This window comes from Schistocerca gregaria, unplaced genomic scaffold (genome assembly GCF_023897955.1).
Source record: "Schistocerca gregaria isolate iqSchGreg1 unplaced genomic scaffold, iqSchGreg1.2 ptg000077l, whole genome shotgun sequence".
Taxonomy (NCBI): Eukaryota; Metazoa; Arthropoda; class Insecta; order Orthoptera; family Acrididae; genus Schistocerca; species Schistocerca gregaria.
In genome coordinates, this window is record NW_026061710.1 from 3303584 (window position 1) to 3320204 (window position 16621).

The following is a 16621-nucleotide window of genomic DNA, read 5'->3' on the forward strand; positions in this document are numbered from 1 at the left end:
GAAACTACTACTGGTCTTCCAGGGAACGATCAAATCGTAGACTGTTTGAGACACTACTCCCATGGAAGAAAGTGCGCATGGTGACTGTTGTATTCAATCCCGATGCAATTTCTGTGTTTCATCAACACTCTGATGCTCCACAGATTACAGAATGCGTCCAGATCTGCATCGGAAACTACTACTGGTCTTCCAGGGAACGATCAAAGAGTAGACTGTTTGAGACATTACTCCCATGGAAGAAAGTGCGCATGGTGACTGTTGTATTAATTCCCGATGCTATTTCTGTGTTTCATCAACACTCTGATAGTCCACAGATTACAGAATGCCTCCAGATGTGCATCGGAAACTACTACTGGTCTTCCAGGGAACGATCAAAGCGTAGACTGTTTGAGACATTACTCTCGTAAAGGAAAGTGAGCATGGTGACTGTTGTATTCAACCCCGATGCAATTTCTGTGCTTCATCAACACTCTGATAGTCCACAGTTTACGGAAAGCCTCCAGATGTGCATCGGAAAGTACTACAGGTCTTCCAGGGAACGATCAAAGCGTAGACTGTTAGAGACATTACTCCCATGGAGGAAAGTGCGCATGGTGACTGTTGTATTCAATCCCGATGCAATTTCTGTGTTTCATCAACACTCTGATAGTCCACAGATTACAGAATGCCCCAGATGTGCATCGGAAACTACTACTGGTCTTCCATCGAACGATCAAAGCGTAAACTCTTTGAGACATAACTCCCATTGAGGGAAGTGCGCATGGTGACTGTTGTATTCAATCCCGATGCAATTTCTGTGTTTCATCAACACTCTGATGCTCCACAGATTACAGAATGCGTCTAGTTGTGCATCGGAAACTACTACTGGTCTTCCAGGGAACGATCAAATCGTAGACTGTTTGAGACATTACTCCCATGGAAGAAATTGCGCATGGTGACTGTTGTATTCATTCCCGATGCAATTTCTGTGTTTCATCAACACTCTGTTAGTCCACAGATTACAGAATGCCACCAGATGTGCATCGGAAACTACAACTGGTCATCCAGGGAACGATCAAAGCGTAGACTGTTTGAGACATTACTCCCGTGGAGGAAAGTGCGCACGGTGACTGTTGTATTCAATTGCGATTCAATTTCTGTGTTTCATCAACAATCTGATAGTCCACAGATTACAGAATGCCACCAGATGTGCATCGGAAACTACTACTGGTCTTCCAGGGTCCGATCAAAGCGTAGACTGTTTGAGACATTACTCCAATGGAGGAAAGTGCGCATGGTGACTGTTGTATTCAATCCCTATGCAACTTCTGTGTTTCATCAACACTCTGATAGTCCACAGATTACAGAATGCCACCAGATGTACATCGGAAACTACTACTGGTATTCCAGGGAACGATCAAATCGTAGACTGTTTGAGACATTACTCCCGTGTAGGAAAGTGCGCATGGTGACTGTTGTATTCAATCCCGATGCAATTTCTGTGTTTCATCAACACTCTGATAGTCCACAAATTGCGGAAAGCCTCCAGATGTGCATCGGAAACTACTACTGGTCTTCCAGGAAACGATCAAAGCGTAGACTGTTAGAGAAATTACTCCCATGGAGGAAAGTGCGCATGGTGACTGTTGTATTCAATCATGACGAAATTTCTGTGTTTCATCAACACTCCGATAGTCCACAGACTACAGAATGCCTGCAGATGTGCATCGGAAACTACTACTGGTCTTTCATCGAACGATCAAATCGTAGACTGTTTGAGACGTTACTCCCATGGAGGAAAGTGCGCACGGTGACTGTTGTGTTCAACCCCGATGCAATTTCTGTGTTTCATCAACACTCTGATAGTCCACAGTTTACGGAAAGCCTCCAGATCAGCATCGGATAGTACTACTGGTCTTCCAGGGAACGTTCAAAGCGTAGACTGTTAGAGACATTACTCCCATTGAGGAATGTGCGCATGGTGACTGTTGTATTCAATCCCGTTGCAATTTCTGTGTTTCATCAACACTCTGATAGTCCACAGATTACAGAATGCGTCCAGATGTGCATCGGAAAGTACTACTGGTCTTCCAGGGAACGATCAAAGAGTAGACTGTTTGAGACATTACTCCCATGGAGGAAAGTGCGCATGGTGACTGTTGTATTCAATCCCGATGCAATTTCTGTGTTTCATCAACACTCTGATAGTCCACAGATTACAGAATGCCTCCAGATGTGCGTCGGAAACTACTACTGGTCTTCCAGGGAACGATCAAATCGTAGACTGTTTGAGACATTACTCCCATGGAAGAAAGTGCGCATGGTGACTGTTGTATTCAATCCCGATGCAATTTCTGTGTTTCATCAACACTCTGATAGTCCAAAGATTACAGAATGCCTCCAGATGTTCAACGGAAACTACTACTGGTCTTCCAGGGAACGATCAAACCGTAGACTGTTTGAGACATTACTGCCGTGGAGGGAAGTGCGCATGGTGACTGTTGTATTCAATCCCGATGCAATTTCTGTGTTTCATCAACACTCTGATAGTCCACAGATTACAGAATGCCTCCAGATGTGCATCGGAAACTACTACTGGTCTTCCATCGAACGATCAAAGCGTAAACTCTTTGAGACATTACTCCCATTGAGGGAAGTGCGCATGGTGACTGTTGTATTCAATCCCGATGCAATTTCTGTGTTTCATCAACACTCTGATGCTCCACAGATTACAGAATGCGTCCAGATGTGCATCGGAAACTACTACTGGTCTTCCAGGGAACGATCAAAGAGTAGACTGTTTGAGACATTACTCCCATGGAAGAAAGTGCGCATGGTGACTGTTGTATTCATTCCCGATGCAATTTCTGTGTTTCATCAACACTCTGATAGTCCACAGATTACAGAATGCCTCCAGATGTGCATCGGAAACTACTACTGGTCTTCCAGGGAACGATCAAAGAGTAGACTGTTTGAGACATTACTCCCATGGAGGAAAGTGCGCATGGTGACTTGTATTCTATCCCCATGCAATTTCTGTGCTTCATCAACACTCTGATAGTCCACAGTTTACGGGAAGCCTCCAGATGTGCATCGGAAAGCTCCACTGGTCTTCCAGGGAACGATCAAAGCGTAGACTGTTAGAGACATTACTCCCATGGAGGACAGGGCGCATGGTGACTGTTGTATTCAATCCCGATGCAATTTCTGTGTTTCATCAACACTCTGATAGTCCACAGATTACAGAATGCCTCCAGATGTGCATCGGAAACAACTACTGGTCTTCCAGGGAACGATCAAAGCGTAGACTGTTTGAGACATTACTCCCGTAAAGGAAAGTGAGCATGGTGACTGTTGTATTCAATCCCGATGCAATTTCTGTGTTTCATCAACACTCTGATACTCCACAGATTACAGAATGCGTCCAGATGTGCGTCGGAAACTACTACTGGTCTTCCAGGGAACGATCAAATCCTAGACTGATTGAGATATTACTCCCATGGAAGAATGTGCGCATGGTGACTGTTGTATTCAAACCCGATGCAATTTCTGTGTTTCATCAACACTCTGATAGTCCACAGATTACAGAATGCGTCCAGATGTGCATCGGAAACTACTACTGGTCTTCCTTGGAACGATCAAATCGTAGACTGTTTGAGACATTACTCCCATGGAAGAAAGTGCGCATGGTGACTGTTGTACTCAATTCCGATGCAATTTCTGTGTTTCATCAACACTCTGATAGTCCACAGATTACAGAATGCCTCCAGATGTTCATCGGAAACTACTAATGGTCTTCCAGCGAACGATCAAACCGTAGACTGTTTAAGACATTACTGCCGTGGAGGAAAGTGCGCATGGTGACTGTTGTATTCAATCCCGATGCAATTTCTGTGTTTCATCAACACTCTGATAGTCCACAGATTACAGAATGCCTCCAGATGTGCATCGGAAACTACTACTGGTCTTCCATCGAACGATCAAAGCGTAAACTCTTTGAGACATTACTCCCATTGAGGGAAGTGCGCATGGTGACTGTTGTATTCAATCCCGATGCAATTTCTGTGTTGCATCAACACTCTGATGCTCCACAGATTACAGAATGCGTCTAGTTGTGCATCGGAAACTACTACTGGTCTTCCAGGGAACGATCAAATCGTAGACTGTTTGAGACATTACTCCCATGGAAGAAAGTGCGCATGTTGACTGTTGTATTCATTCCCGATGCAATTTCTGTGTTTCATCAACACTCTGATAGTCCACAGATTACAGAATGCGTCCAGATGTGTATCGGAAACTACTACTGGTCTTCCAGGGAACGATCAAAGAGTAGACTGTTTGAGACATTACTCCCATGGAGGAAAGTGCGCATGGTGACTGTTTTATTCTATACCAATCCAATTTCTGTGCTTCATCAACACTCTGATAGTCGACAGTTTACGGAAAGCCTCCAGATGTGCATCGGAAAGCTATACTGGTCTTCCAGGGAACGATCAAAGCGTAGACAGTTAGAGACATTACTCCCATGGAGGAAAGTGCGCATGGTGACTGTTGTATTCAATCCCGATGCAATTTCTGTGTTTCATCAACACTCTGATAGTCCACAGATTACAGAATATCTCCAGATGTGCATCGGAAAGTACTACTGGTCTTCCAGGGAACGATCAAAGCGTAGAGTGTTTTAGACATTACTCCCATGAAGGAAAGTGAGCATGGTGACTGTTGTATTCAATCCTGATGCAATTTCTGTGTTTCATCAAATCTCTGATAGTCCACAGATTACAGAATGCAACCAGATGTGCATCGGAAAGTACTACTGGTCTTCCAGGGAACGATCAAAGAGTAGACTGTTTGAGACATTACTCCCGTGTAGGAAAGTGCGCATGGTGACTGTTGTATTCAATCATGAAGAAATTTCTGTGTTTCATCAACACTCCGATAGTCCACAGACTACAGAATGCCTGCAGATGTGCATCGGAAACTACTACTGGTCTTTCATCGAACGATCAAATCGTAGACTGTTTGAGACGTTACTCCCATGGATTAAAGTGCGCACGGTGACTGTTGTGTTCAACCCCGATGCAATTTCTGTGTTTCATCAACACTCTGATAGTCCACAGTTTACGGAAAGCCTCCAGATCAGCATCGGATAGTACTACTGGTCTTCCAGGGAACGTTCAAAGCGTAGACTGTTAGAGACATTACTCCCATGGAGTAATGTGCGCATGGTGACTGTTGTATTCAATCCCGATGCAATTTCTGTGTATCATCAACACTCTGATAGTCCACAGATTACAGAATGCGTCCAGATGTGCATCGGAAAGTATTACTGGTCTTCCAGGGAACGATCAAAGAGTAGACTGTTTGAGACATTACTCCCATGGAGGAAAGTGCGCATGGTGACTGTTGTATTCAATCCCGATGCAATTTCTGTGTTTCATCAACACTCTGATAGTCCACAGATTACAGAATGCCTCCAGATGTGCGTCGGAAACTACTACTGGTCTTCCAGGGAACGATCAAATCGTAGACTGTTTGAGACATTACTCCCATGGAAGAAAGTGCGCATGGTGACTGTTGTATTCAATCCCGATGCAATTTCTGTGTTCATCAACACTCTGATAGTCCAAAGATTACAGAATGCCTCCAGATGTTCAACGGAAACTACTACTGGTCTTCCAGGGAACGATCAAACCGTAGACTGTTTGAGACATTACTGCCGTGGAGGGAAGTGCGCATGGTGACTGTTGTATTCAATCCCGATGCAATTTCTGTGTTTAATCAACACTCTGATAGTCCACAGATTACAGAATGCCTCCAGATGTGCATCGGAAACTACTACTGGTCTTCCATCGAACGATCAAAGCGTAAACTTTTTGAGACATTACTCCCATTGAGGGAAGTGCGCATGGTGACTGTTGTATTCAATCCCGATGCAATTTCTGTGTTTCATCAACACTCTGATGCTCCACAGATTACAGAATGCGTCCAGATGTGCATCGGAAACTACTACTGGTCTTCCAGGGAACGATCAAAGAGTAGACTGTTTGAGACATTACTCCCATGGAAGAAAGTGCGCATGGTGACTGTTGTATTCATTCCCGATGCAATTTCTGTGTTTCATCAACACACTGATAGTCCACAGATTACAGAATGCCTCCAGATGTGCATCGGAAACTACTACTGGTCTTCCAGGGAACGATCAAAGAGTAGACTGTTTGAGACATTACTCCCATGGAGGAAAGTGCGCATGGTGACTTGTATTCTATCCCCATGCAATTTCTGTGCTTCATCAACACTCTGATAGTCCACAGTTTACGGAAAGCCTCCAGATGTGCATCGGAAAGCTCTACTGGTCTTCCAGGGAACGATCAAAGCGTAGACTGTTAGAGACATTACTCCCATGGAGGACAGGGCGCATGGTGACTGTTGTATTCAATCCCGATGCAATTTCTGTGTTTCATCAACACTCTGATAGTCCACAGATTACAGAATGCCTCCAGATGTGCATCGGAAACAACTACTGGTCTTCCAGGGAACGATCAAAGCGTAGACTGTTTGAGACATTACTCCCGTAAAGAAAAGTGAGCATGGTGACTGTTGTATTCAATCCCGATGCAATTTCTGTGTTTCATCAACACTCTGATACTCCACAGATTACAGAATGCGTCCAGATGTGCGTCGGAAACTACTACTGGTCTTCCAGGGAACGATCAAATCCTAGACTGATTGAGATATTACTCCCATGGAAGAAAGTGCGCATGGTGACTGTTGTATTCAATCCCGATGCAATTTCTGTGTTTCATCAACACTCTGATAGTCCACAGATTACAGAATGCGTCCAGATGTGCATCGGAAACTACTACTGGTCTTCCTTGGAACGATCAAATCGTAGACTGTTTGAGACATTACTCCCATGGAAGAAAGTGCGCGTGGTGGCTGTTGTATTCAATTCCGATGAAATTTCTGTGTTTCATCAACACTCTGATAGTCCACAGATTACAGAATGCCTCCAGATGTTCATCGGAAACTACTAATGGTCTTCCAGCGAACGATCAAACCGTAGACTGTTTAAGACATTACTCCCATTGAGGGAAGTGCGCATGGTGACTGTTGTATTCAATCCCGATGCAATTTCTGTGTTGCATCAACACTCTGATGCTCCACAGATTACAGAATGCGTCTAGTTGTGCATCGGAAACTACTACTGGTCTTCCAGGGAACGATCAAATCGTAGACTGTTTGAGACATTACTCCCATGGAAGAAAGTGCGCATGTTGACTGTTGTATTCATTCCCGATGCAATTTCTGTGTTTCATCAACACTCTGATAGTCCACAGATTACAGAATGCGTCCAGATGTGCATCGGAAACTACTACTGGTCTTCCAGGGAACGATCAAAGAGTAGACTGTTTGAGACATTACTCCCATGGAGGAAAGTGCGCATGGTGACTGTTTTATTCTATACCAATGCAATTTCTGTGCTTCATCAACACTCTGATAGTCGACAGTTTACGGAAAGCCTCCAGATGTGCATCGGAAAGCTCTACTGGTCTTCCAGGGAACGATCAAAGCGTAGACAGTTAGAGACATTATTCCCATGGAGGAAAGTGCGCATGGTGACTGTTGTATTCAATCCCGATGCAATTTCTGTGTTTCATCAACACTCTGATAGTCCACAGATTACAGAATGCCTCCAGATGTGCATCGGAAACAACTACTGGTCTTCCAGGGAACGATCAAAGCGTAGACTGTTTGAGACATTACTCCCGTAAAGAAAAGTGAGCATGGTGACTGTTGTATTCAATCCCGATGCAATTTCTGTGTTTAATCAACACTCTGATAGTCCACAGATTACAGAATGCCTCCAGATGTGCATCGGAAACTACTACTGGTCTTCCATCGAACGATCAAAGCGTAAACTTTTTGAGACATTACTCCCATTGAGGGAAGTGCGCATGGTGACTGTTGTATTCAATCCCGATGCAATTTCTGTGTTTCATCAACACTCTGATGCTCCACAGATTACAGAATGCGTCCAGATGTGCATCGGAAACTACTACTGGTCTTCCAGGGAACGATCAAAGAGTAGACTGTTTGAGACATTACTCCCATGGAAGAAAGTGCGCATGGTGACTGTTGTATTCATTCCCGATGCAATTTCTGTGTTTCATCAACACACTGATAGTCCACAGATTACAGAATGCCTCCAGATGTGCATCGGAAACTACTACTGGTCTTCCAGGGAACGATCAAAGAGTAGACTGTTTGAGACATTACTCCCATGGAGGAAAGTGCGCATGGTGACTTGTATTCTATCCCCATGCAATTTCTGTGCTTCATCAACACTCTGATAGTCCACAGTTTACGGAAAGCCTCCAGATGTGCATCGGAAAGCTCTACTGGTCTTCCAGGGAACGATCAAAGCGTAGACTGTTAGAGACATTACTCCCATGGAGGACAGGGCGCATGGTGACTGTTGTATTCAATCCCGATGCAATTTCTGTGTTTCATCAACACTCTGATAGTCCACAGATTACAGAATGCCTCCAGATGTGCATCGGAAACAACTACTGGTCTTCCAGGGAACGATCAAAGCGTAGACTGTTTGAGACATTACTCCCGTAAAGAAAAGTGAGCATGGTGACTGTTGTATTCAATCCCGATGCAATTTCTGTGTTTCATCAACACTCTGATACTCCACAGATTACAGAATGCGTCCAGATGTGCGTCGGAAACTACTACTGGTCTTCCAGGGAACGATCAAATCCTAGACTGATTGAGATATTACTCCCATGGAAGAAAGTGCGCATGGTGACTGTTGTATTCAATCCCGATGCAATTTCTGTGTTTCATCAACACTCTGATAGTCCACAGATTACAGAATGCGTCCAGATGTGCATCGGAAACTACTACTGGTCTTCCTTGGAACGATCAAATCGTAGACTGTTTGAGACATTACTCCCATGGAAGAAAGTGCGCGTGGTGGCTGTTGTATTCAATTCCGATGAAATTTCTGTGTTTCATCAACACTCTGATAGTCCACAGATTACAGAATGCCTCCAGATGTTCATCGGAAACTACTAATGGTCTTCCAGCGAACGATCAAACCGTAGACTGTTTAAGACATTACTCCCATTGAGGGAAGTGCGCATGGTGACTGTTGTATTCAATCCCGATGCAATTTCTGTGTTGCATCAACACTCTGATGCTCCACAGATTACAGAATGCGTCTAGTTGTGCATCGGAAACTACTACTGGTCTTCCAGGGAACGATCAAATCGTAGACTGTTTGAGACATTACTCCCATGGAAGAAAGTGCGCATGTTGACTGTTGTATTCATTCCCGATGCAATTTCTGTGTTTCATCAACACTCTGATAGTCCACAGATTACAGAATGCGTCCAGATGTGCATCGGAAACTACTACTGGTCTTCCAGGGAACGATCAAAGAGTAGACTGTTTGAGACATTACTCCCATGGAGGAAAGTGCGCATGGTGACTGTTTTATTCTATACCAATGCAATTTCTGTGCTTCATCAACACTCTGATAGTCGACAGTTTACGGAAAGCCTCCAGATGTGCATCGGAAAGCTCTACTGGTCTTCCAGGGAACGATCAAAGCGTAGACAGTTAGAGACATTATTCCCATGGAGGAAAGTGCGCATGGTGACTGTTGTATTCAATCCCGATGCAATTTCTGTGTTTCATCAACACTCTGATAGTCCACAGATTACAGAATGCCTCCAGATGTGCATCGGAAACTACTACTGGTCTTCCAGGGAACGATCAAAGCGTAGAGTGTTTTAGACATTACTCCCATGAAGGAAAGTGAGCATGGTGACTGTTGTATTCAATACTGATGCAATTTCTGTGTTTCATCAAATCTCTGATAGTCCACAGATTACAGAATGCAACCAGATGTGCATCGGAAAGTACTACTGGTCTTCCAGGGAACGATAAAAGCGTAGACTGTTAGAGACATTACTCCCATGGAGGAAAGTGCGCATGGTGACTGTTGAATTCAATCCCGATGCAATTTCTGTGTTTCATCTACACTCTGATAGTCCACAGATTACAGAATGCCTGCAGATGTGCATCGGAAACTACTACTGGTCTTCCAGGGAACGATCTAAGAGTAGACTGTTTGAGACATTACTCCCATGGAGGAAAGTGCGCATGGTGACTGTTGTATTCAATCCCGATGCAATTTCTGTGCTTCATCAACACTCTGATAGTCCACAGTTTACGGAAAGCCTCCAGATGTGCATCGGGAAGTACTACTGGTCCACCAGGGAACGATCAAAGCGTAGACTGTTAGAGACATTAGTCCCATGGAGGAAAGGCGCATGGTGACTGTTGTATTCAATCCCGATGCAATTTCTGTGTTTCATCAACACTCTGATAGTCCACAGAATACAGAATGCGTCCAGATGTGCATCGGAAACTACTACTGGTCTTCCAGGGAACGATCAAATCGTAGACTGTTTGAGACATTACTCCCATGGAAGAAAGTGCGCATGGTGACTGTTGTATTCAATCCCGATGCAATTTCTGTGTTTCATCAACACTCTGATAGTCCACAGAATACAGAATGCCTCCAGATGTGCATCGGAAACTACTACTGGTCTTCCAGGGAACGATCAAAGGGTAGACTGTTTGAGACATTACTCCCATGGAGGAAAGTGCGCATGGTGACTGTTATATTCAATCCCGATGCAATTTCTGTGCTTCATCAACACTCTGATAGTCCACAATATACGGAAAGCCTCCAGATGTGCATCGGAAAGTACTACTGGTCTTCCAGGGAACGATCAAAGCGTAGACTGTTAGAGACATTACTCCCATGGAGGAAAGTGCGCATGGTGACTGTTGTATTCAATCCCGATGCAATTTCTGTGTTTCATCAACAATCTGATGCTCCACAGATTACAGAATGCGTCCAGTTGTGCATCTCAAACTACTAAGTTCTTCCAGGGAACGATCAAATCGTAGACTTTTTGAGACATTACTCCCATGGAAGAAAGTGCGCATGGTGACTGTTGTATTCATTCAAGATGCAATTTCTGTGTTTCACCAACACTCTGACAGTCCACAGATTACAGAATGCCTCCAGATGTTCATCGGAAACTACTACTGGTCTTCCAGGGAACGATCAAACCGTTGACTGTTTGAGACATTACTGCCGTGGAGGAAAGTGCGCATGGTGACTTGTATTCTATCCCCATGCAATTTCTGTGCTTCATCAACACTCTGATAGTCCACAGTTTACGGAAAGCCTCCAGATGTGCATCGGAAAGCTCTACTGGTCTTCCAGGGAACGATCAAAGCGTAGACTGTTAGAGACATTACTCCCATGGAGGACAGGGCGCATGGTGACTGTTGTATTCAATCCCGATGCAATTTCTGTGTTTCATCAACACTCTGATAGTCCACAGATTACAGAATGCGTCCAGATGTGCGTCGGAAACTACTACTGGTCTTCCAGGGAACGATCAAATCCTAGACTGATTGAGATATTACTCCCATGGAAGAAAGTGCGCATGGTGACTGTTGTATTCAATCCCGATGCAATTTCTGTGTTTCATCAACACTCTGATAGTCCACAGATTACAGAATGCGTCCAGATGTGCATCGGAAACTACTACTGGTCTTCCTTGGAACGATCAAATCGTAGACTGTTTGAGACATTACTCCCATGGAAGAAAGTGCGCGTGGTGACTGTTGTATTCAATTCCGATGAAATTTCTGTGTTTCATCAACACTCTGATAGTCCACAGATTACAGAATGCCTCCAGATGTTCATCGGAAACTACTAATGGTCTTCCAGCGAACGATCAAACCGTAGACTGTTTAAGACATTACTCCCATTGAGGGAAGTGCGCATGGTGACTGTTGTATTCAATCCCGATGCAATTTCTGTGTTGCATCAACACTCTGATGCTCCACAGATTACAGAATGCGTCTAGTTGTGCATCGGAAACTACTACTGGTCTTCCAGGGAACGATCAAATCGTAGACTGTTTGAGACATTACTCCCATGGAAGAAAGTGCGCATGTTGACTGTTGTATTCATTCCCGATGCAATTTCTGTGTTTCATCAACACTCTGATAGTCCACAGATTACAGAATGCCTCCAGATGTGCATCGGAAACTACTACTGGTCTTCCAGGGAACGATCAAAGAGTAGACTGTTTGAGACATTACTCCCATGGAAGAAAGTGCGCATGGTGACTGTTGTATTCATTCCCGATGCAATTTCTGTGTTTCATCAACACACTGATAGTCCACAGATTACAGAATGCCTCCAGATGTGCATCGGAAACTACTACTGGTCTTCCAGGGAACGATCAAAGAGTAGACTGTTTGAGACATTACTCCCATGGAGGAAAGTGCGCATGGTGACTTGTATTCTATCCCCATGCAATTTCTGTGCTTCATCAACACTCTGATAGTCCACAGTTTACGGAAAGCCTCCAGATGTGCATCGGAAAGCTCTACTGGTCTTCCAGGGAACGATCAAAGCGTAGACTGTTAGAGACATTACTCCCATGGAGGACAGGGCGCATGGTGACTGTTGTATTCAATCCCGATGCAATTTCTGTGTTTCATCAACACTCTGATAGTCCACAGATTACAGAATGCCTCCAGATGTGCATCGGAAACAACTACTGGTCTTCCAGGGAACGATCAAAGCGTAGACTGTTTGAGACATTACTCCCGTAAAGGAAAGTGAGCATGGTGACTGTTGTATTCAATCCCGATGCAATTTCTGTGTTTCAACACTCTGATACTCCACAGATTACAGAATGCGTCCAGATGTGCGTCGGAAACTACTACTGGTCTTCCAGGGAACGATCAAATCCTAGACTGATTGAGATATTACTCCCATGGAAGAAAGTGCGCATGGTGACTGTTGTATTCAATCCCGATGCAATTTCTGTGTTTCATCAACACTCTGATAGTCCACAGATTACAGAATGCGTCCAGATGTGCATCGGAAACTACTACTGGTCTTCCTTGGAACGATCAAATCGTAGACTGTTTGAGACATTACTCCCATGGAAGAAAGTGCGCGTGGTGACTGTTGTATTCAATTCCGATGAAATTTCTGTGTTTCATCAACACTCTGATAGTCCACAGATTACAGAATGCCTCCAGATGTTCATCGGAAACTACTAATGGTCTTCCAGCGAACGATCAAACCGTAGACTGTTTAAGACATTACTCCCATTGAGGGAAGTGCGCATGGTGACTGTTGTATTCAATCCCGATGCAATTTCTGTGTTGCATCAACACTCTGATGCTCCACAGATTACAGAATGCGTCTAGTTGTGCATCGGAAACTACTACTGGTCTTCCAGGGAACGATCAAATCGTAGACTGTTTGAGACATTACTCCCATGGAAGAAAGTGCGCATGTTGACTGTTGTATTCATTCCCGATGCAATTTCTGTGTTTCATCAACACTCTGATAGTCCACAGATTACAGAATGCGTCCAGATGTGCATCGGAAACTACTACTGGTCTTCCAGGGAACGATCAAAGAGTAGACTGTTTGAGACATTACTCCCATGGAGGAAAGTGCGCATGGTGACTGTTTTATTCTATACCAATGCAATTTCTGTGCTTCATCAACACTCTGATAGTCGACAGTTTACGGAAAGCCTCCAGATGTGCATCGGAAAGCTCTACTGGTCTTCCAGGGAACGATCAAAGCGTAGACAGTTAGAGACATTATTCCCATGGAGGAAAGTGCGCATGGTGACTGTTGTATTCAATCCCGAGGCAATTTCTGTGTTTCATCAACACTCTGATAGTCCACAGATTACAGAATGCCTCCAGATGTGCATCGGAAACTACTACTGGTCTTCCAGGGAACGATCAAAGAGTAGACTGTTTGAGACATTACTCCCATGGAAGAAAGTGCGCATGGTGACTGTTGTATTCATTCCCGATGCAATTTCTGTGTTTCATCAACACACTGATAGTCCACAGATTACAGAATGCCTCCAGATGTGCATCGGAAACTACTACTGGTCTTCCAGGGAACGATCAAAGAGTAGACTGTTTGAGACATTACTCCCATGGAGGAAAGTGCGCATGGTGACTTGTATTCTATCCCCATACAATTTCTGTGCTTCATCAACACTCTGATAGTCCACAGTTTACGGAAAGCCTCCAGATGTGCATCGGAAAGCTCTACTGGTCTTCCAGGGAACGATCAAAGCGTAGACTGTTAGAGACATTACTCCCATGGAGGACAGGGCGCATGGTGACTGTTGTATTCAATCCCGATGCAATTTCTGTGTTTCATCAACACTCTGATAGTCCACAGATTACAGAATGCCTCCAGATGTGCATCGGAAACAACTACTGGTCTTCCAGGGAACGATCAAAGCGTAGACTGTTTGAGACATTACTCCCGTAAAGGAAAGTGAGCATGGTGACTGTTGTATTCAATCCCGATGCAATTTCTGTGTTTCATCAACACTCTGATACTCCACAGATTACAGAATGCGTCCAGATGTGCGTCGGAAACTACTACTGGTCTTCCAGGGAACGATCAAATCCTAGACTGATTGAGATATTACTCCCATGGAAGAAAGTGCGCATGGTGACTGTTGTATTCAATCCCGATGCAATTTCTGTGTTTCATCAACACTCTGATAGTCCACAGATTACAGAATGCGTCCAGATGTGCATCGGAAACTACTACTGGTCTTCCTTGGAACGATCAAATCGTAGACTGTTTGAGACATTACTCCCATGGAAGAAAGTGCGCGTGGTGACTGTTGTATTCAATTCCGATGAAATTTCTGTGTTTCATCAACACTCTGATAGTCCACAGATTACAGAATGCCTCCAGATGTTCATCGGAAACTACTAATGGTCTTCCAGCGAACGATCAAACCGTAGACTGTTTAAGACATTACTCCCATTGAGGGAAGTGCGCATGGTGACTGTTGTATTCAATCCCGATGCAATTTCTGTGTTGCATCAACACTCTGATGCTCCACAGATTACAGAATGCGTCTAGTTGTGCATCGGAAGCTACTACTGGTCTTCCAGGGAACGATCAAATCGTAGACTGTTTGAGACATTACTCCCATGGAAGAAAGTGCGCATGTTGACTGTTGTATTCATTCCCGATGCAATTTCTGTGTTTCATCAACACTCTGATAGTCCACAGATTACAGAATGCGTCCAGATGTGCATCGGAAACTACTACTGGTCTTCCAGGGAACGATCAAAGAGTAGACTGTTTGAGACATTACTCCCATGGAGGAAAGTGCGCATGGTGACTGTTTTATTCTATACCAATGCAATTTCTGTGCTTCATCAACACTCTGATAGTCGACAGTTTACGGAAAGCCTCCAGATGTGCATCGGAAAGCTCTACTGGTCTTCCAGGGAACGATCAAAGCGTAGACAGTTAGAGACATTATTCCCATGGAGGAAAGTGCGCATGGTGACTGTTGTATTCAATCCCGATGCAATTTCTGTGTTTCATCAACACTCTGATAGTCCACAGATTACAGAATGCCTCCAGATGTGCATCGGAAACTACTACTGGTCTTCCAGGGAACGATCAAAGCGTAGAGTGTTTTAGACATTACTCCCATGAAGGAAAGTGAGCATGGTGACTGTTGTATTCAATCCTGATGCAATTTCTGTGTTTCATCAAATCTCTGATAGTCCACAGATTACAGAATGCAACCAGATGTGCATCGGAAAGTACTACTGGTCTTCCAGGGAACGATAAAAGCGTAGACTGTTAGAGACATTACTCCCATGGAGGAAAGTGCGCATGGTGACTGTCGAATTCAATCCCGATGCAATTTCTGTGTTTCATCTACACTCTGATAGTCCACAGATTACAGAATGCCTGCAGATGTGCATCGGAAACTACTACTGGTCTTCCAGGGAACGATCTAAGAGTAGACTGTTTGAGACATTACTCCCATGGAGGAAAGTGCGCATGGTGACTGTTGTATTCAATCCCGATGCAATTTCTGTGCTTCATCAACACTCTGATAGTCCACAGTTTACGGAAAGCCTCCAGATGTGCATCGGGAAGTACTACTTTTCCACCAGGGAACGATCAAAGCGTAGACTGCTGGAGACATTAGTCCCATGGAGGAAAGGCGCATGGTGACTGTTGTATTCAATCCCGATGCAATTTCTGTGTTTCATCAACACTCTGATAGTCCACAGATTACAGAATGCGTCCAGATGTGCATCGGAAACTACTACTGGTCTTCCAGGGAACGATCAAATCGTAGACTGTTTGAGACATTACTCCCATGGAAGAAAGTGCGCATGGTGACTGTTGTATTCAATCCCGATGCAATTTCTGTGTTTCATCAACACTCTGATAGTCCACAGATTACAGAATGCCTCCAGATGTGCATCGGAAACTACTACTGGTCTTCCAGGGAACGATCAAAGAGTAGACTGTTTGAGACATTACTCCCATGGAGGAAAGTGCGCATGGTGACAGTTGTATTCAATCCCGATGCAATTTCTGTGCTTCATCAACACTCTGATAGTCCACAATTTACGGAAAGCCTCCAGATGTGCATCGGAAAGTACTACTGGTCTTCCAGGGAACGATCAAAGCGTAGACTGTTAGAGACAT